Here is a 23,643-nt window from a genome sequence, read left to right on the forward strand (position 1 = left end):
ATGTCATTGCAGGGGCCTAGCTTTGCTGAATATATACAGTACCAGTCAAAAGTTTGGACACACCTACTCATTCAAAGGTTTTTCTTTATTTTTACAATTTTCTACATTCTAGAATAATAGTGAAGACTTCAAAACCAGTTGTAACCAAAAAAGTTAAACAAATCAAAATATATTTTATATTTGAGATTCTTCAAAGTAGCCACCCAGTATCTCTACCGAGTTGAAAACAGCAGGTCTGGGACAGGTAGCGTCCGGTGAACAGGTCAGGGTTTCATAGCCGCAGGCAGAGCAGTTGAAACTGGAGCAGCAGCATGACCAGGTGGACTGGGGACAGCAAGGAGTCATCAGGCCAGGTAGTCCTGAGGCATGGTCCTAGGGCTCAGGTCCTCCGAGAGAGAGAAAGAAAGAAAGAGAGAAAGAAAGAAAGAGAGAAAGAAAGAGAAAAAGAGGGAGAGAATTAGAGAGAGCATACTTAAATTCGGGAGTTGGGAGACACTGTAGCCCTGTCCAACGATACCCCCGGACAGGGCCAAAGAGGACATATGTATCAGTAGTTTCAGCCACCAACCCAAATTATGAAAAAATACAAACCATTAACTCTGACTTTATAGTATTTTAAGACATACAGTGGGGCAAAAAAGTATTTAGTCAGCCACCAATTGTGCAAGTTCAAAAAGATGAGAGAGGCCTGTAATTTTCATCATAGGTACACTTCAACTATGACAGACAAAATGAGGGGAAAAAATCCAGAAAATCACATTGTAGGATTTTTAATGAATTTATTTGCAAATGATGGTGGAAAATAAGTATTTGGTCACCTACAAACAAGCAAGATTTCTGGCTCTCACAGACCTGTAACTTCTTCTTTAACTTCTTATGGCTGCAAGGGGCAGCACTGAGTAACCTGAAAATAGGTGGCCATTTCAAACGGCCTCCTACTCAATTCTTGCTCGTACAATATGCATATTATCATTTCTATTGGATAGAAAACACTCTCTAGTTTCTTAAACCGTTTGAATTATTTCTCTAAGTGAACCAGAACTTTTTCTGCAGCCCATTTCCTATCCGGAAGTGAGATTTCCAAATGCGAGGTCTCTTTTCAAGAGCTTGTCTATAAAAGGGCATGTCACTTGGGACCATAGAAACACGTCATACGCCTTCCCCTGGGTGTCATGCGGAAGTGAGAGCAGAAAGGACTTGAATATCTCGTTCAGGGATTGAATACAGCCTCTTGGAGTGAGACTTGCGCACTTTATTTTTTTTTCTGGGCGCGAAGTAGAACCTGGACTCGGCTCCTGGAAAACGCTCGTTAAAGGTGAATATGTTCTCCGGCTTCGATTTTATTTGATACATGTCACAATATCATCCTAAAGTATGTTTTTTCAATATAGTTTAATTATATTATTGAAATTTATTCTGGACTTTAGACGTGATGCGACGCAAGAATTTTGTCAAGATGGAGAGGTTAGCGTCGCACTGCCAGTGTGCTTGCTAATTCAAGAGGGAAATCGTTCGTTCTGGATCGAAATAAAGACGTTTCTGAACAAAGGACCCCTTGGAGAACATTCTGATGGAAGATCAACAAAGATAAGGACCCAATTTGGGATGCTTTTTCATATATCTGTCGAACTGTGCTATGCTACCGTTTGACTAGAATCAATGCTGCTGTGTGCTAGCTAATGTAGTAAGCTAATATAACGATATATTGTGTTTTCGCTGTAAAACACTTCAAAAATCGGAAATATTGGCTCTATTCACACGATCTTTGTCTTTCATTAGCTATCCACCATATATTTTTCTGAAATGTTTTATGATGTGTAATTAGTAGTTGACGTTGGTGTCTGTAATTACTCTGGCTGCTTCAGTGCTATTTCTGACGGTAGCTGTGATGGTAGCAGTAATGTAAAACTGATTTATAGCTAAAATATGCAAATTTTTTGAACAAAACATAGATTTATTGTGTAACATGTTATAGGACTGTCATCTGAGGTAGTTTTTTCTAGGTTATTTAGGTTGGTTCTAGGTTAGTTAGGTTGGCTTGTGCATGCTACTTGCATCCTACTTGTGCTGTGAAAAATGTCTGTCCTCTTTTTTATTTGGTGGTGAGCTAACATAAATATATGTGGTGTTTTCTCTGTAAAACATTTAAAAAATCGGACATGTTGGCTGGATTGACAAGATGTTTATCTTTCAAATGCTGTATTGGACTTGTTAATGTGTGAAAGTTAAATATTTAAAAAATATATATTTTGAATTTCGCGCCCTGCACTTGAGCTGGCTGTTGTCATATTGTGGGCGGCCTCGGGCTTGCAGCCATAAGAAGTTAAGAGGCTCCTCTGTCCTCCACTCGTTACCTGTATTAATGGCAACTGTTTGAACTTGTTATCAGTATAAAAGACACCTGTCCACAACCTCAAACAGTCACACTCCAAACTCAAAATTAGAAATGTGTAATATCTGAAAATGTAGCTAGCTGACGCTAGACTATCTTACCTGAAAACATCAACACGCATCATGGATGTGTCTCTCTGTCAGAAATGACATACCATGGTTGCCCTTAGTTTGAAGATGTAATCTGGAGACAGGTGTTTTCTCCATCTCTTTAGCTATCGTGCTCTAATTCCTCTGTTTTCAAAACTTCATCCTCCAGAAAATGGAGAGCAACACTTATGCAGCTCCACTACACAATTCATTTTTTTTAAAGCCGTGTTCAACAGGATTACCAACACAGACTGACCAACTCAAATAGACAGATGCCTTCAATATGGCTGACCAATTCGAACTCCTCTCTCGGCATGTCCAGCACACTCATTATCTCAGCCGATCATGGCTAGTGGGAAGGTTGCCAGCTTTTTCATGTCGCTTAACCTCTAATTCCTCCCAAACCCGGATCCGGGAGCACCCCCATCAGTAAAAAAGCTGACTAGCATAGCCTAGCATAGCGTCACAAGTAAATACTAGCATCTAAATATCATTAAATCACAAGTCCAAGACACCAGATGAAAGATACACATCTTGTGAATCCAGCCATCATTTCTGATTTTTAAAATGTTTTACAGGGAAGACACAATATGTAAATCTATTAGCTAACCACGTTAGCAAAAGACACCACTTTTTTTACTCCACCAGTTTTTTACTCCATCAGTAGCTATCACAAATTCGACCAAATAAAGATATAAATAGCCACTAACCAAGAAACAACTTCATCAGATGACAGTCTGATAACATATTTATTGTATAGCATATGTTTTGTTAGAAAAATGTGCATATTTCAGGTATAAATCATAGTTTACCATTGCAGCCACCATCACAACTCTCACAAAAGCGACTAGAATAACTACAGAGAGCAACGTGTATTACCTAATTACTCATCATAAAACATTTCTTAAAAATACACAGCGTACAGCAATTGAAAGACACAGATCTTGTGAATCCAGACAATATTTCAGATTTTCTAAGTGTTTTACAGTGAAAACACAATATAGCGTTATATTAGCTTACCACAATAGCAAACATCACAACAGCATTGATTCAAGCCAAACATAGCGATAACGTATAAACCACCAAAAGATATTAATTTTTTCACTAACCTTCTCAGAATTCTTCAGATGACAGTCCTGTAACATCATATTACACAATGCATATAGAGTTTGTTCGAAAATGTGCATATTTAGCGGCACAAATCGTGGTTATACAATGTGATTAGTGGCCAAAACTTCAAGCAATCTGTCCGACGCCATCTTGGAGAGGCACCTATTCTAATCGAAAACTATTCATAAACTTGACTAAAAAATACAAGTTGGACAGCAAATGAAAGATAAATTAGTTCTTAATGCAATCGCTGTGTTAGATTTTTAAAATTAACGTTACTGCGCAATACAGCGTGCGCTAAAGCGAGACCGCCCCATAATTCATGGCAGAATTATTATTTGACATTTGTCAACATAAGTACGAATTAACAGCATAAAGACTGCTTACTATTAGCTGAGCTTCCATCAGAATCTTGGGCAAGGTGTCCTTTCTCCAGAACAATCGTCTTTGGGTTGAAAGATGTCCTCTTGTCCTGTCGAAATAGCCGCTAATGTTAGCCACCCACTGGAGAGGTGTCCAACTCGTGAAAGCGCATCACAAAGAAATCCAGGAAAATCGCAATAAACTGCTATAAACTGCTATAAGTCGGTTTAAATTAACTACCTTATGATGTCTTTAACACCTATAACGAATAAAAACATGACCGGAGATATAGAACTGCTAAAACGAAAGCGTTTGCAGGACGCCATTGTGATGTCTTCTTGCGCCAGGCGCACCGTTGAAAAGGACGGTACTTCCGTTCCACGGTCTTATATAGGGCCACAGATTGCGCAATCCACTCCATTCAAATTCTCCCCGCTTACTGACATCTAGAGGAAGACGTATGCAGTGCATGTAGCCCGATGGCTTACATGGGGACTTATAAACTGACCTCAGAACAGGGACCTCGATTTCTGAAATCTCACTCCCTGACAGGAAATGTGCTGCAGAATGAGTTCTGTTTCACTCAGAGAAATAATTCAAACGGTTTTAGAAACTAGAGAGTGTTTTCTATCCAATAGTAATAATAATATGCATATTGTACGAGCAAGAATTGAGTACGAGGCAGTTTAATTTGGGAACGAATTATTACAAAGTCGAAATGGCGCCCCCCTAGTGTCAAGAGGTTAACCTCTCTGGGATATGTGGAACGGTAATGTCCCACATGGCCAACATCCAGTGAAAATGCAGAGCGTCAAATTCAAATAAATTACTATAAAAATTAAACTTTCATGAAATCACACATTCAATATACCAAATTAAAGCTACACTTGTTGTGAATCCAGCCAACGTGTCAGATTTCAAAAATGCTTTACGGCGAAAGCAAACAATGCTATTATCTGAGGATAGCACCCCAGCAAACAATCACAGACCATCCTATTTCAACCCTCCCGGCGCGACACAAAACACAGAAATAAAGATATAATTCATACCTTACCTTTGATGAGCTTCTTCTGTTGGCACTCCAATATTTCCCATAAACATCACAAATGGTCCTTTTGTTTGATTAATTCCGTCGATATATATCCAAAATGTCCATTTATTTGGTGCGGTTGATACAGAAAAACACCGGTTCCAACTCGCTCAACATGACTACAAAAGTTTACCTGTAAGCTTTGTCCAAACATTTCAAACTACTTTTGTAATACAACTTTAGGTATTTTTAACGTAAATAATCGATAAAATTGAAGACGGGATGATCTGTGAGGAAAAGAATGTGTAGCATGCTTTCTGGTCAAGCGCCTCTAACAAACAGTACACTTCACTCGAGCCTCATTCTGAACATGGCTACTTCTTCATTTCTCAAAGGAAAAACCTCAACCAATTTCTAAAGACTGTTGACATCCAGTGGAAGCGATAGGAAATGCAGAAAGGTCCCTTAGAAATCTGGATTCCCAATGAAATCCCATTGAAAAGAGTGACCTCAAAAAATAAATTCTGAATGGTTTGTCCTCTGGGTTTTGCCTGCCAAATAGGTTATGTTATAGTCACAGACATGATTCAAACAGTTTTAGAAACTTCAGAGTGTTTTCTATCCAAATCTACTACTAATATACATATATTAGCAACTGGGCCTGGGTAGCAGGCAGTTTACTTTGGGCACGCTTTTCATCCAAATGTGAAAATGCTGCCCCCTATACCTAAGAAGTTAACTTACAAGGCTCGTAATTTAACCTCACTAGGGTATGTGGGACGGTAGCGTCCCACCTCGTCAACGGCCAGTGAAACTGCAGGGCGCCAAATTCAAAACAACAGAAATCCCTAAATTAAAATTCCTCAAACATACAAGTATTTTACACCATTTTAAAGATACACTTGTTGTAAATCCAGCCACTGTGTCCGATTTCAAAAAGGCTTTACGATGAAAGCACACCAAATGATTATGTTAGGTCAGAGTCAAGTCACAGAAAAACACAGCCATTTGTCCAGCCAAAGAGAGGAGTCACAAAAAGCAGAAATAGAGATAAAATTCATCACTAACCTTTGATGATCTTCATCAGATGACACTCATAGGACTTCATGTTACACAATACATGTATGTTTTATTCGGTAAAGTTCATATTTATATCCAAAAATCTGAGTTTACATTCGTGCTTTATGTTCTGTAGTTCCAAAACATCCGGTGATTTTGCAGAGAGCCACCCCAATTTACAGAAATACTCATAATAAACATTGCTAAAAGATACAACTGTTATGCATGGAATTTTAGATCCAATTCTCCTTAATGCAACCGCTGTGTCAGATTTCAAAAAAACTTTACAGAAAAAACACAAAATGCAATAATCTGAGTACAGCGATCAGAGCCCAAACAACCCAAACAGATTTCCACCATGTTGTGTAGTCAACAGAAGTCAGAAATAGCATTATAAATATTCACTTACCTTTGATGATCTTCATCAGAATGCACTCCCAGGAATCCCAGTTCCACAATAAATGTTATATAATAAATTGATTTGTTCGATAATGTCCATCATTTATGTCCAAAAACCACCTTTTTGTTTGCACGTTTAGCACAGTAATCAAAATTCATGAGGCGCGATTACTAGGTGCAGACGAAAAGTCAAAAAGTTTCGTTACAGTCCGTAGAAACATGTCAAACGATGTATAGAATCAATCTTTAGGATATTTTTAACATAAATCTTCAATAATGTTCCAACCGAAGAATTCCTTTGTCTTCAGAAATGCAATGGAACGCAAGCTAACTATCACGTGAACGCTCATGGTCAGCTCGTGGCTCTCTGGAAGACCTCTGACTCATTCCCCTCTCATTCGCCCCCACTTCACAGTAGAAGCATCAAACAAGGTTCTAAAGACTGTTGACATCTAGTGGAAGCCTTAGGAAGTGCAATATTGCCCCATAGACACTGTGTATTCGATGGTGGTCCAGTTCGACCAATCACCTGTAACTCCATTGTAGAAGCGTTGTCTACATGGGTGGACTCTTTCCACTCAAGACCCAAGTTGTGAAGAGCTGACTGTGTCTGATATTTCCACTTCTCTTAGAGATGGATAAGTCAATCTTTAATATTTCTCTGCTTATGTGATGTCCACACCTGATTTGGAGACCAAAGGTACGCCATTATTGCTCTACAGACACTTTGACAATACAAGTTGTAATTGAGGTATGTAACAGCCAATATATTTTCATGCACTCTAGTTTATGTTCTAGAAGGGGGTGAGTCGTCTTCCATACATTAAGAGAATGGATTAATGTCAGCCATCATTGGAGACACAGTGATTTTGCCATGCTTCTATGCAGGTGACATGGCCATGCATTTCTCCTGGTACAAGCAAACGTTGGGATGTAAACTTCAGCTCTTCTCAACCGTCTGTAAGTTTGACAGGGACGCAACATTCTACCATGAGTTTAAGGATAACCCTCGCTTCTCAGTGGAAAATGGCCAAAACAAGAGTCACCTAAGGATCTCAACATGCAACTCTCTGATTCAGGCAGTTACTACTGTGGGAGCTCTTACAGCAATAAGGCGGAGTTTGGAGGAGCCATTCTCGTTGTAGAAGGTAAAGAGACCATTTTTGTTTTGTTTGTGTTAATCTGAATTTACAGACATACTGTGTAAATACTGTATGAAGTATTATCTTAATCAGATGATTAAGATCTTAATTGAACAAATGTTAATATTCCAGAGATTCAATTTGTTTATTGGCCATCTTGTCAGGTTCAGGGTCCAGAAGCATGTCTGTGCTTCAACAGCCTCAGTCTGAGTCAGTCCAGCCAGGAGACTCTGTAACTCTGAACTGTACAATACACACTGAGACCTGTGCAGGAGAACGCAGGAGAACACATACAACAATGGAGACAGGAGTAATCAGTGTGAGAAGAGCCCTGAGGCTGGGTCTCCTACACAGAGCTGTCTCTACAACCTCCCCAAGAGGAACTTCAGACTCTCTGATGCTGGGACTTACTACTGTGCGGTGGTCTCATGTTATACAGTGATACTGTTTGAAAACTTTTCTCAAGGCACACCTGCTAATTGAAATGCATTCCAGGTGACTACCTCATGAAGCTGGTTGAAAGAATGCCAAGAGTGTGCAAAGCTGTCATCAATCAAAGGGTATATTTAGATGTATTTAATACTGTTTTGGTTACTACATGAATACATATGTGTTATTTCATAGTTTTGATGTAGAAAATGTAGAAAATAATAAAGTTAAAGAAAAACCCTTGAATGAGTAGGTGTGTCAAAACCTTTGACTGGTACCGTATATGTAAGGGATAATGAACGAGGGTGTCACGCCCTGACCTTGGAGATCTTTATGTCTCTATTTTGGTTGGTCAGGGCGTGAGTTTGGGTGGGCATTCTATGTCTGGTGTTCTATGTTGTTCTATGTTTTGTATTTCTATGTGTTTGGCCTGGTATGGTTCCCAATCAGAGGCAGCTGTCTATCGTTGTCTCTGATTGAGAACCGTACTTAGGTAGCCTGTTCCCACCTGTGTTTGTGGGTAGTTGTTTTCTGTGTCTGTGTTTTCACTATACAGAACTGTTTCGTTTGTTCGTTCGTGCGCTTTGTTATTTTGTCAAGTGTTCGTATTTATTAAACGTATTATGAATACTTACCACGCTGCACCTTGGTCCTCTTCTCCTTCTCCCGACGACAATCGTTACAGAGGGGCTATGCGTTCAGTGGAAAATAATGAACGACGTGAAAGGTGTGGTCCACAATGTGCTAGCTCATAGATAATATATATATCATATATTATATTATTTACAATGAATGCTCTCTTTGTGAGAAGTACAGTGTCTGTTCGCCCACCAACAAGGAAGACTGTTATTGCGGCCACCATTCAGAGAAAAGAGGTGACATTCTGCCTTTCTTATAAGAAGCCTACTGGTCTGACTTCAGTGCATCACATACCACATCAGTCAAGCTGGACTAGGGTCAGGGCAGGGGAGAGTAAATATTCAAGATGGACTGCAAGATGATTCTACTATCCATCTGTATGGTGATTCTGCATATCACTTGTAAGTACTGTATGTAACCTGCATGAACTGCCAAGTCCATTTCTCCTCTTTGTTTCACTAGCTATTTACTGTAAGCAGGGTGTGGGTCAATTTGATTTCAATTCCAATCGATTCAGAATGTAAACAACATGGAATTTCAGTGTACTTCCTGAATTGACTGGAATTTAAATGGAATTGACCCCAACCTTGACTGTAAGGTAACTGAAATTGTCCTCTACCTTGGCACAACTCCCATACTGTAACACCTATGCAAATAAGAATGCAAATTGATTATTTTATGTCTAAATCTTAGCAAAAAGTGAGCCCTTTACCTCTGAACGGTTTACACTGTGGGCAGATATTTTCCTCTCCATCTATGTACTCTGTCCTGTTAGTTCCAGACGTGTGCATGCATCCGAATGTATCTCAGCCTGTGAGGACAGAACCAGTGACCATAGGGGGTTCTGTGAACCTTGAATGCTTCTCCACATTAGACTCAGTGTTATCCTGGTTATGGCTGAAACACACCCAAGGACATGGACTCATTGTAACAACCTACTATTAAAAAGTGCAATTTCATGTTGCAAAGGATTAAATAAACTTTAATCTGACTCTTTGCCCTCACTGATGTTGGATCGTATCATTGTGGAATATTCTGGTATAATGAATGCTATTTTGGAAATGGTGCCTATCTCATGATTCAAGGTCAGTATAGAAATGGGAAGAGAATGCAAGACAGAAAAAACATTGAGTATAAATATTCAGATTTCTTTTCCCACTAAGAATTTCTAATTGTTGCGTGGTTCTTTTTAGCCAATGAGTCTACTCAAGTGAAAGGAACCAAGTCTGACAATGAAGGTAAGACATTTGAAGAGCTGATCTCTAAAAAAGTTCTGAACATCTTATCCTCACACGGGGCTCCAAATGTAGGTACAGTGTTATAAATTATGTGTTTGTGTTTTTCTGGTCACCAACATTAACAAAAATCCCTTATTATATGTATATATTGTTCACCTTCTCAAGAGAAAAAAACAGAACTGCTGAACTACATTACATTGTTGCTATCATTATTATCCTGATAGTAACAAACATTCTCCTGACAATCTCGTGGAGGAGAGTTCTGCAATAATTTAAGTAGTGTGTTAAAGTGTATCCTTGTCATGCATTATACAAAATACATGATATATAAATGTATATTATATAATGTATTAATGGCAAACAATAATACACAAAAAGTATATGTTTTGTTTTTTAATCTAGGGGTGACCAAGCACATTTCACCCTCAGTCCAAGTGAGTAATTTTGCATTACATATTTTGCATGATGTTAAATTGCTTCACATTCTCCTGCTTCATATTGGTAGCTGGAGTAATTTAGTAATTGTGGATGAAGTATGTATCTCTCTCTATTTTAGAATCTGAACGTGGACAGAGAGAATTATGCTGCACTGAGCTTCTCAATAAACAGAGTGTGGAAGAGGGAGAGGGCAGGGTGGAGACATTTGTGTATGCTCCAATAAAGCAACAGCTGTGAAATAGTGTTGTTTGAATATATTAACATACCACAATGTATGTAATGTGTAATTTTCCAGAATTTAATATTTTTTAAATGTTATTTCAATAAAGATGCATTTATTTATTGAAAGTATAATTGTACTCGCTGATGAAGGCTATGCTTAAACGTGGCTGAGTAAAAAAAACGAATGTATATTGAAAATGCCATCAAAATAAAAGTAAATAAAACATAACTATCTCTCCAAGTAGAAAAAATGCGTACAATTGTGCGAACATCAAATGTAGTTCTATGTTTTCAAATGTAATGAAGCTGAGGTCAGAATTTCACTTTTTGGATGAAGAATGAAGTTTAATTAACTTCTTGTCAATATGGGGGCGCTGTTTCCACTTTGGAAAAAATCGTGCCCAAATTAAACTGCCTCGTACTCTATTCTAGATCGTACAATATGCATATTATTATTACTATTGGATAGAAAACATTCTCAAGTTTGTAAAACTGTTTGAATTATATCTGTGAGTTAAACAGAACTCATTTTGCAGCAAACTTCCAGACAGGAAGTGAAAAATCTGAAAACGATGTTCTGTTCCAGGGCCTGCCTATTCAATTGCCAAATATTTATTGATATTCATGCACTTCATACGCCTTCCACTAGATGTCAACATGCAGTGGAAGGTGGAATGGGGTGTCTAGCTTGATCTGAGGTCGAACAAGAGCTCTTGGAATGACGTGTCCAGAATTTCCTTTCTCTACCTAAACACCTCCATATTGTCTTATGATAAGCGTTCGGTATACACGGCTAATATCTCCGGCTCTGGTTTTATTTGATACATGTGTTAATAACATCGTAAAGCAGGTTTTTTCAACCGAGTTCTATCAGTTTATTCAACGTTTATTGGGTCTTTTGGAGTTTTAAGTTCTATGCGTCAAGAGAAGATGGACATGTTCGCGCCACATGGCTAGCTAAGGTTGCTAATTCGACAGGAGAAAAGGACATTCTAAAACCAAACAACGATTTATTCTTGACCTAGGACTCCTTGTACAAGATTCTGATGGAAGCTCAGCAAAAGTAAGAACAATTTATGATGTTATTTCGTATTTCTGTGGAAAATGTTGAGTCCTATTATCCGCCCTTTTTGCGGGCGCTGTCTCGCTATAACGTTAGCTGTTTGTTATGGTAAAGTTATTTTTAAAAATCTAACACGGCGATTGCATTAAGAACTAGTGTTTCTTTCATTTGCTGTACAACATGTATTTTTTAGTAAAGTTTATGATGAGTTCTTTGGTCAGATTAGGTGAGTGTCCAAAATATCTCCGGAAAATTTGGTGAATCGATGCTACATATTCACAATGTATAACCACGGTTTGCAGCTCTAAATATGCACATTTTCGAACAAAACATAAGTGTATTGTATAACCTGATGTTATAAGACTGTCATCTGATGAAGTTGGTCAAGGTTAGTGATTAATTTTATATCTTTTGCTGGTTTTTGCGATTGCTACCTTTTGCTGTTAATAAATGCATTTGTGTGTTTGGCTATTGTGGTAAGCTAATATAATGCTATATTGTGTTTTCGCTGTAAAACACTTAAAAAATCGGAAATATTGGCTGGATTCACAAGATGTTTATCTTTCATTTGCTGTACACCATGTATTTTTCATAAATGTTTTATGATGAGTATTTATGTATTTCACGTTGCTCTCTATAATTATTCTGGCTGCTTTGGTGATATTTTTGATGGTAGCTGCAATGTAAAACTATGATTTATACCTCAAATATGCACATTTTCGAACAAAACATACATTTATTGTATAACATGTTATAAGACTGTCATCTGATGAAGTTGTTTCTTGGTTAGTGACTAATTATATCTCTATTTGGTCGGTTTTGTGATAGCTACCTATGCGGTAGAAAAATGGTGAAAATATGCGGTTGGGTCTTTTGCTATTGTGGTTAGCTAATAGAAATACATATTGTGTTTTCGCTGTAAAACATTTTAAAAATAGGAAATGATGGCTGGATTCACAAGATGTTTATCTTTCATTTGCTGTATTGGACTTGTGATTTCATGAAATTATATTATATGATATCCCTGTGGCGTTAGACTAGGCTATGCTAGTTAGCTTTTTTGATGAGGAGGATCCCGGATCCGGGAGAGAGAAGTGGTAGAGGTTTTAACAAAAGCCTGGCCTTCATTTCTATGGGACAGAAATGATCATCTTCACAACCCACTCCCCTTTAAGGAGTCTCCACAGAAGGCACAAGGACTTATAAAGTATTCTGATTATATTATTTTTTCAATGACATTCTGATTTCATTTTTTCTGTTTGCGTTTAAAAGGAAACGGTTAAAACTGTGGAGAAAAAATATCCATTCAAGGTTTCCCTTTGGTTGTCTCTGGGGAGAAATGTAGCTAGATAGCTCAACATTGGCTATGCCATCAGAAGCTTGATAGAAGGCACCTGCCATTCAACCATATTAGAGCAGAATTTTGGAGTGACAGTGGAATCAACCAATCACATTTTGACTTGTAATGGGTGGGACCATTTTTACAAAAACCTATGGAAACTTCCGCCATTCTTTAAGGCCCAACAGGTCCCCGTGCAATAGCAAGCAGTAGTTTTCCCACTGTCTAAGCTAGCTAGTTTTTGTTGTAGGCTAGTGTGCGGTGGCTGCTGTTGTTGGTAAAAATGAAGATGATGATGCAAAATTGTTAGCCTCATGATTTTCGAAATTAACTTTTAACAAGAAGTTGTTTCAAATGATCAAATCATCATCTGGTGCGTGGAACTGTTTTTTTTTATTGCAGTTCACTTGCTGTTGTTAGCTATCCCTTTGAAAATAATGTGTTATGCGTGTGAAACTTTAGATCAATGGTTAGTGTGTGTGCGTAATGTGATAATGATGTTTGCAATGGGAAGTAATAGTTGTACATGTCTATTTGTAAATGTTTAGCCTAATGGTTGTGTTTTTGTGATCTTACGATTGGGAGCTATTGGCTTATTATTTCCTAGTAAATGGACTGCTTATACCTTTAACATCATCCTGTTTGTGACTGCTGTCTTTCTATCAGTCTAAGTGTTTTACAGGAAGTGCACTCTCCTACATGGAGTGAGCTGGTATTACGGTCGTTGTCCTTTCAGGATCACGGGCCTGTCAAACTCACATCCTTTCATGTGTCACTGTTGTCTGTTTTGGTGATAGTGTGATGGTGTTAGGCTACCATAGGTTGTGTAAGCAATATGGCTGTTGTTGCTTTAGGAACTTTTGCGATTGCCAGGAGCAGTGGCTTGTACCTCACCCATAGTATACCTTAAAGCCACTGCTCCTGGCAATCCCAAAAGTTCCTAAATTCATTGATATATAAGTGCAGTAAGAAGAGTTACCCCCCTATTGGCCAATGTTGTGGAAATAGTGAGTCAAATATTTGCACCGACACCGGAACTTGTAGATTCAGTTAGACTTCATTACAAAGTAACAGAGCCGAGCGATTCCATGGGATGACCAACTTTCTTATCACAGAGCTCTGTCTTTATAGTTGTTCTTCTTTACATAACACATAGAGCCACCTCCCTCCATATGGATAATTACTCCCCTTGGCCTTTCGCCACCATTATCTTCCAGTCTCAGTTTTTGCTTGTTAACGTCCACATCTGCTTCGGTCTAGATTATAATGGTGGCGGGGCCCTGCTTATCCTCTACGGACCCCCCATCCTGGATCCGGGATCATCCTCATCAAAAAAGCTGACTAGCATAGCCTAGCCTAGCGCCACAGGGATATCATATAATATAATTTCATGAAATCACAAGTCCAATACAGCAAATGAAAGATAAACATCTTGTGAATCCAGCCAACATTTCCGATTTTTAAAATGTTTTACAGCGAAAACACAATATATATTTATGTTAGCTCACCACAATAGCCAAACACACAACGCCATGTTTCCACCGCAAAGGTAGCTTTCACAAAACCCACAAATAAAGATAAAATTAATCACTAACCTTTAAACAACTTCATCAGATGACAGTCTTATAACATCATGTTATACAATACATTTATGTTTTGTTCGAAAATGTGCATATTTATAGGTATAAATCGTAGTTTTACATTGCAGCCACCGTCACAAATAGCACCAAAACAGCCAGAATAATTACAGAGAGCAACGTGAAATACCTAAATACTCATCATAAAACATTTATGAAAAATACATGTTGTACAGCAAATGAAAGATAAACATATTGTGAATCCAGCCAATATTTCCGATCTTTTAAGTGTTTTACAGCGAAAACACAACATATATTTATGTTAGTTCACCACAATATCCAAAAACACAACGCCATTTTTCCACCGCAAAGGTAGCTTTCACAAAACCCACAAATAGAGATAAAATTAATCACTAACCTTTGAACAACTTCATCAGATGACAGTCTTATAACATCATGTTATACAATACATTTATGTTTTGTTCGAAAATGTGCATATTTATAGCTACAAATCCTGATTTTACATTGTGAATACGGCGCCATAATGCACCAAATTGTCCGGAGAAATTTTGGACAGTCACGTAATCTAACCAAAGAACTCATCATAAACTTTACTAAAAAATACATGTTGTTCAGCAAATGAAAGATACACTGGTTCTTAATGCAACCGCTGTGTTAGATTTTTAAAAATAACTTTAGTACAAAGTACAGCATGCAATATTCTGAGTCAGCGCCCAGCAATTCTCCGCCATGTTGGAGCCAACATATTCCACAAAAATACAAAATAACATCATAAATATTCTCTTACCTTTGATGATCTTCCATCAGAATGTAGTGCAAGGAGTCCTATTTCCACAATAAATCGTTGTTTTGTTTTAGAATGTCCATTTCTTCTGTCGAATTAACAACTTTGGCTAGCATTGTGGTGCGCACATGTCCATCAACTCTTGGCGCATGGAACGAAAAATTCCAAAAGTCACAATAAACGTCGAATAAACTGGTCAAACTCGGTTGTAAATCCATCTTTATGATGTTTTTCTCATATGTATCCAATAAATTCCAAGACGGAGCATTTCGTTGTGTCTACCTAACGCATATCAGAAGACAATTTGGGGTTCCCTGGTGCGCGGCTAAATACTGCCAATAGGGCGGACCTGTCACTCCAAAAGCTCTCATTCGGTCTCACATCAAGCTAGACACCCGATTCAACATTCTACTGCCTGTTGACATCTAGTGGAAGGCGTATGAAGTCCATACAGATCCATAAATATAAGGCAATTGAATAGGCAAGGCCTGACACAGAGCCCCATTTTCAGAATTTTCACTTCCTGTTTGGAAGTTTTCTGCCAAATTAGTTCTGTTTTACTCACAGATATAATTCAAACAGTTTTAGAAACTTCAGAGTGTTTTCTATCCAATAGTAATAATAATATGCATATCGTATGATCTAGAACAGAGTACGAGGCCGTTTAATTTGGGCACGATTTTTTCCCAAAGTGAAAACAGCGCCCCCTATTTCCAGGAGGTTATAATAACAAACATTAATTTATTTATTGCATACATATGTTTCCAGTATTAGTTCTGTTTTCTGCTGACATTATGCATTACTGTAGACAAATGCTTAACTCTTTGTTTATCTAGCTCTGTCCCTTTACCTATGTTCAGCTCACCTATGTTTTACCCCTTATACATGTTATTCTGTCTCAGTAGTTCAAAGTGGACAGTCCGGATACTGTGGATACTGGAAATGTAATCATTGTCATGAGTTTTGCTCCTACACCAACCATCACCAATTCCAGCCAATAGTTACCCACTCCAGGAGGTCCTTCAGCCCACTAAAATAAAATAAACACAACAGTGAGGGGAATCTCAAAGTGAGAACAGATTTAGATTTAGAATATTTACTGTCATCCAGACCCTTTTCAAAGGTTATTACTTTAAAATGGACAAAATATGTTTGACCAACTGGTCTGTTGAAAAATATTTGATCAATTCTGACTATTTAAAATTCTGCAAACATCTATGATGATAAACTACAGTCTATAATTAAAATATCTTATCATTCTCTCTATCAAACCAAATACAAGAGTGGAACATCAGTTGTTGGTGATAAGATTGTTTTTATCTGTGGTCAACGTATACAGCGATGGTTGTCATTATGTCCCGCCCATAATCTCAAATTACTTTCATCTCTCTTATTTGAAGATTCAGTCCTTCATTCATGGTCTGGCAGTGCAGATCTTAACACGGAATGGAACGCATATATATACCAGCTCTCGTCCTCTACGGCTTCTGTAAGTGACTGTATCCTCAGTTCAGATTTTGTGATTCATCAGTAGATTTGGTCTCTCACATAGTTGTGACTGTGTTTAGGTGTGTATGTAATGTGCATGAAGAATACGTTTTACTCACAACACTTTTGTAACTTTTGTTCTCTCTCTTTCAGATCTGACCCATGTTGTTTCTGTCTCTCCTCCGCCCTTAATGTTGGTCCATTCAGGGGAAAATGTCACCCTGCAGTGCATCAATGTCCTTCAAACCCCAGGACACGTTGGCTGGTTCAAGCAAGTCAACAGCTCAGAACCCCTGTGCATCACATCTATGTGGAGCTCTTTGCCAACTGTTAATCATCAAAATGGATTTCAGGTCAATCATATGAAAATGTTAATCACCAATATAACTACCCTTCTCGAAATCACAGAGGTGGATGTAGCTGATTCTGGTCTGTACTTCTGTGGAATGTTGGATAACTTTTTCATCTTCACCAACGCGACTGTCCTGAAGGTCCAAGGTAATCTTTTCAATAAACTGTCTGCTATGACACCAAATGCACAAACATGTATTCTAGGTATCAGATATATTTTGACTTAATGAGATACAATACTATCATATTACAGTTTGAATAACAGTAGAATATTATATTTAACTCACCTAATCGTTCAAAAGGTCAGAAAGATTATGACAAGGACCCTACAGAGCACTATGAAGAAGGTATATTCATTCTGTAATTTTAAGTGAGAATCTTTCAGAAATGAATTAATATGATGTACCATGAAAGTACCACAGAATAGAAATAAAGTACAACGGCATCTTATACCAACCTAGCCTGAGAATTCTTATCATTTCAGTTGCTGATCCACAGATGAGAATCCTGGTCCTTTTCTCCATCACAAGAACTGGAGTTCTGCTCTGCTGTCTGACCATCTTCATCATCATCTACCTCATCAGGAAATAGATAACGCTAAGGCCAATATCAATAGACTATATGTAGTATGAAACTTGCTTTCGCCAACCCTGTATATGCACCTGTTGTATGTAAGAATTAGTAAATAGCACTGTGAAAATTGATACTGACTGAAGTCGATATGTTTTGAGCGCATGGGTCAGAGGTTTTCATGAAGGAAAAGAGTTGACAAATGTATTAATAAAGTTCACATTTTTGTGAAGTTACAAAGTATCTGCATATTTTCCACTTGTTGAACGCTTTCGGGAATTGAAAAGTTTTTAGCTCATTGTTTGTATTCTTTACATACATGGTTTGAACATCTTGTTGAGCAGCAAAGGTCTTGTCTGGTGTTTATCATCCAGATACACAGATGAAGAAAGGTGTGGATAGAATGTGTGTTGATTTGATGCACTGAGGGTTGTACAGTTCTTTCAGAACGTTTTCACACCCCTAGACTTTTTCCAAATGTTGTTGTGTTACAAAGTGGGATAGAAATGGATTTAATTGTCATTTTTTGTTAACGGTCTACACAAAATACTCTGCAATGTTAAAGTGGAAGAAAAGTTAGAGCATTTGTCAAAAGTTTATGAAAAATTATACACTACCGTATCTTGATTCGCTAAGTATTCAATAGCCTGAGTCAATACATGTTGGAATCACCTTTGGCAGCGATTGCAGCTGAGACTATTTCTGTAAATCGCTAAGAGCTTTCCACACCTGGTTTGTGCAACATTTGCCAATTATTATTTTTCAAATTTATCAAGCTCTGTCAAATTGGTTGTTGATCATTTCAACTCAATATCTGGAAGTTGTTCTCAATGATTTGACTACTCAGTGGATATTGAATGGTTGTTTTATAATTGACTGTTGTTGCTGTTGTTGCTGTGCTCTGTCACCCTTTTCCAAGCAGTAGTCAAAAATACCCTTCTGACAGCCTTCATGGTCAGGGTCTGGTCCCGTGTGGCTCAGTTGGTATAGCATGGCGCTTGCAACGCCAGGGTTGTGGGTTCATTCCCCACGGGGGGACCAGGATGAATATGTATGAACTTTCCAATTTGTAAGTCGCTCTGGATAAGAGCGTCTGCTAAATGACTTAAATGTAAATGGGTCTGAGGTAAAGTAGGAGGGACCAGTGAGCAACGCATCACTACCTTCTCAAATCCAATTGGAGGAAAAATTCAGAGGAGAGGGACCTCTGGCTTTCTCATCCAATGAGTTTAGAGAAGGAGGCGAGAAGAGAGGAGAGAGGACGTGAGGAGTTTGCAATTGAGATTCACCTCTGCTGAGGTGAACAAGACTGGACGTCTCATGACATAACATTTGTCGGGGAGACAGTGGAATATTTTTTAAAGAACAACTATTTAGAATCGATTCCCAGTATGTTACAATCTTTTGAAATTGAAGATGACATAGCCCTTGGGTAATATATCTAGTTCTGTGAAAATATGATTTAATTCAATAAGATTTAGGACACAAACTGAAACAGAACTGCCCAAAAATTGGGAACTTTTAACCAAACTCATAATACTGGTGTACTGTACTGTATATTTAAGGGGAAATAACCAATAGATAAATACATTTACTGCAAAATAATTTGTGGGTCGTTTGTGTGTATAATAGCGTCACTGATAGGCCTAGTTATATTCCGCTGTGGTGAACTCATCTCATTTTCTCTCTCTCTGCTGAAGACGAGCAACCTGAACCACAGGAAGACTGACCTGGAGCTATCAGCTCTCACCACACTGATCTGTTGTTCTGTTTAACCCCCCCTCTCTCAGTTCTCTTCACACCTCTCTCTCTCTCTCTCTCTCTCTCTCTCTCTCTCTCTCTCTACGCATCTAAACCACACTCTCTCTTCTTCTTTCCACCAATCAGACCCCACATCTCTTTCCATCCATACCACCAGACTAAAAATACCTGACCGGCCCAGATGGCATCCCTAGCCGCGTCCTCAGAGCATGTGCAGGCCAGCTGGCTGGTGTGTTTACGGACATATTCAACCAATCCCTATCCCAGTCTGTTGTCCCCACATGCTTCAAGTTGGCCACCATTGTTCCCAAGAAAGCTAAGGTAACTGAACTAAATGACTATCGCCCCGTAGCACTCACTTCTGTCATCATTAAGTGCTTGAGAGACTAGTCAAGGATCATATCACCTCCACCCTAACTGACACCCGACACCCACTACAATTTGCTTACTGCCCCAATAGGTCCACTGACGATGCAATTGCCATCACACTGCACCTGCCCTATCCCATCTGGACAAGAGGAGTATCTATGCAAGAATGCTGTTAATTGACTACAACTCAGCATTTAACACCATAGTACCCTCCAAACTCGTCATTAAGCTTGAGACCCTGGGTCTCGACCCCGCCCTGTGCGTCTGGGACCTGGACTTTCTGACTGGCCGCCCCCAGGTGGTGAAGGTAGGAAACACCATCTCCACCTTGCTGATCCTCAATACTGGGGCCCCACAAGTGTGCGTTCTCAGCCCTCTCCTGTACTCCCTGTTCACCCATGACTGTGTGGCCATGCACGCCTCCAACTCAATCATCAAGTTTGCAGCCGACACTTCATTGGCCTGATTCCCAACAACGACGAGACGGCCTACAGGGAGGAGGTGAGGGTCATCGGAGTGTGGTGTCATGAAAATAACCTCACACTCAACGTCAAACAAACAAAGGAGATGATCGTGGACTTCAGGAAACAGCAGAGGGAGCACCCCCCTATCCACATCGACGAGACAGTATTGTAGAAGGTGGAAAGTTTTAAGTTCCTTGGCGTACACATCACGGACAAACCTAAATGGTCCGCACACACAGACAGCGTGGTGAAGAAGGCGCAACAGCGCCTCTTCAAACTTAGGAGGCTGAAGAACTTTTACAGATGCACAATCGACAGCATTCTATCGGGCTGTATCACCGCCTGGAAATGCAATTGCACTGCCCTCAACCGCAAGGCTCTCCAGAGGGTAGTGCGGTCTTCACCGGGGGCAATCTACCTGCCCTTCAGGACACCTACAGTACCCGATGTCACAGGAAGGCCAAAAAGATCATCAAGGACAACAACCACCCGAGCCACTGCCTGTTCACCCCGCTATCATCCAGAAGGCGAAGTCAGTACAGGTGCATCAAAGCTGGGACCGAGAGACTGAAAAACAGCTTCTATCTCAAGGCCATCAGACTGTTAAACAGCCGTCGCTAACATAGAGAGGCTGCTGCCAACATACAGACTCAAATCTCTGGCCACTTAAATAAATGGACTTAATAAGAAAGGTATCACTAGTCACTTTAAATAGCGCCATTTTAATAATGTTTACATATCCTACATTACTCATCTCATATGTATATACTGTATGTACATATTCTATTCATCCCTTTACATTTCTGTGTATTGGTGTGTATAAGGTAGTTGTTGTGAATTTGTTAGATTACTTGTTAGATATTACTGCATAGTCGGAACTAGAAGCACAAGCATTTCGCTACACTCGCATTAACATCTGCTAACCATGTGTATGTGACCAATAAAATGTGATTTGATAACCAAACTACACCAGGTTTTAGACTAGAAAGTTGTGCTCAATGTAAGAGGAGTACAAACAAAGACAAACACTATTATTCTTTTTTACTGTTGTTATCATAATTGTTTTGTTGAAGTTAATTGAATGTGTGTGTATAATGGTGACACTGATAGGCCTAGTTATTTTCCACTGTGGTAAACTCATCTCATTCTCTCTCTCTGCTGAAGATGAACAACCTGAACCACAGGGAGACTGACCTGGAGCTATCAGCTCTCACAACACTGAAATCTCTCTCTCTCTCACACTCTCTCTCTTGTGCTCTCTCTGTTCTCTTCACACCACTCTCTCTCTCTCTCTCTCATTTCAATTTAATTTAAGGGGCTTTATTGGTATGGGAAACACATGTTTACATTGCCAAAGCAAGTGAAATAAACAATACAAATTTACAGTAAACATTACACTTAAAAGACTTCCAAAATAATAAAGACATTTCAAATGTCATATTATGTCTATGTACAGTGTTGTAATGATGTGCAAATAGTTAAAGTAGAAAAGGGAAATTCAAAAATATATATACAGGTTGTATCTCTCTATCTCTCTCTGTTCTCATCACAACTCTTTGTTTCTCTCTGTCAAATCTAAACCATAATAGAGTTGAATTTTATTGAATGCATGATGTACAATGGTACTGTATGTTGGACACCTGAGGTTTGGGACACCTGCACACCGCCATCTTCTTTTTAATACAATAACTGTACTTTAGTGGGCTATGTTCAAAAAGACCATAAAGACCATTTGGAGCACTTGTAGGCCTCCTTCAGTCATAGTGCATCCATTATGTATTTGCATGCTGAGTGAATGTATCCATAAATAATAGACCTACTGCTCTAATGTTGAGTGTACAGAGGCAGGTGTCAATCCTCTCTGCAGACTCTCATCTGATGCATTCACTGCAGACGTTACATCCTCGGCCTGTGGTCAGTGTCAACTCGCTGGTGTGAACAGGGATGGAAAACAACACACACCTCATACAAAGATCTCTGTGGTCAGAAGTTTCCACTAAACAAACATACATATTTGGTATAAACTTTTCTTTCTTAGGTACTTTTGAGTTCACCCCTCATCTATTAGTGTGACATTTACGGGTTGTTATGGTCTGATACCAATGCAGATCATTTGTCTCATTGTGTTTCTAAGGCCTGTGTTGAGTGTTGTGATGTCTTTGGTCATCATGCACTTTTTCAATTTCTGTATTTGTTCTGAACAGAGGGATTCTGAAGAAGTTGATCACCAAATGTCACAGCTTATCAAGGCTTAGTTAACTGTTTCTAAAACCGTTATCTACCTACAACATCAACCAAATGACAAATGTGCTTCCAAATATTGAGCTCTACATTTGACCAGGATGCAATGCTGAGCAGAGCCCTATGGGCCTTGGTAAAAAGTACACTGTACACTGAGAAAAAAAGGTGCTATCTAGAACCTTACAGGGTTCTTCAGCTGTCCCCATAGGAGAACCCTTTTAAGAACAATGTTTGGTTCCAGGTAGAACCCTTTCCACAGAGGGTAATATAATATATATATATGCAAATATATATACATTTCTTAACATGTGACTATCAGGATCTCCTAGTGGTTATATTGTAATATAACAAACATTTACTAGAACCTTGGTTTTATTGTGTAAAAAATGTAGATTCCAGGAACCATCATCTTACTCAGCAGTCTGTGTCTGAGTCAGTCCAGCAATGAGACTCTGTGACTCTGAACTGTAAAATACACAATGAGACCTCTGCAGGAGAACACAGTGTCTATTGATTCAGACATGGCTCAGGAGAATCCCATCCAGGAATAATTTACACCCATGGAGACAGGAGTGATCAGTGTGAGAAGAGCCCTGAGGCTGGGTCTCCTACACAGAGCTGTGTCTACAACCTCCCCAAGAGGAACCTCAGCCTCTCTGATGCTGGGACTTACTACTGTGTTGTGGCCTCATGTGGGGAGATACTGTTTGGGAACGGGACCAAGCTGGATGTTGAGTGTGGTCACTGATCCACAGATGAAAATCCTGGTCCTTTTTTCCATCATAAGAACATCTCCTGACCATCTTCATCATCATCTACCTCATCAGGAAATAGATCAAGCTAAGGCCAATGTCCGTAGAGTGCAGATGGGTTTTGCAGTAACTGATGTATCACTGTGTATTGCAAATTATATTTTTTTGAGATTGCTGAGTTGTTTCATATTGTATTGTTTTTATTAATGGCTGTGACCTTGTATATGGCTTATTTTAACAGATACTGACTAAAATATACTTTTTCGTTCTCTTGTGTACATACTGTATGTGCATATGAATGAATGTGTGTGCA

At 38.9% G+C, this 23,643-nt stretch overlaps 1 pseudogene; it reads left to right on the plus strand.

Moving 5' to 3' along the window:
- The first annotated feature begins 7,114 nt into the window (after positions 1-7,114).
- On the plus strand, positions 7,115-23,326 carry LOC120030266 (annotated as a pseudogene).
- Positions 23,327-23,643: the final 317 nt, after the last annotated feature.

The sequence above is a fragment of the Salvelinus namaycush genome, chromosome 36, assembly GCF_016432855.1.
Source record: "Salvelinus namaycush isolate Seneca chromosome 36, SaNama_1.0, whole genome shotgun sequence".
NCBI classification, from domain to species: domain Eukaryota; kingdom Metazoa; phylum Chordata; class Actinopteri; order Salmoniformes; family Salmonidae; genus Salvelinus; species Salvelinus namaycush.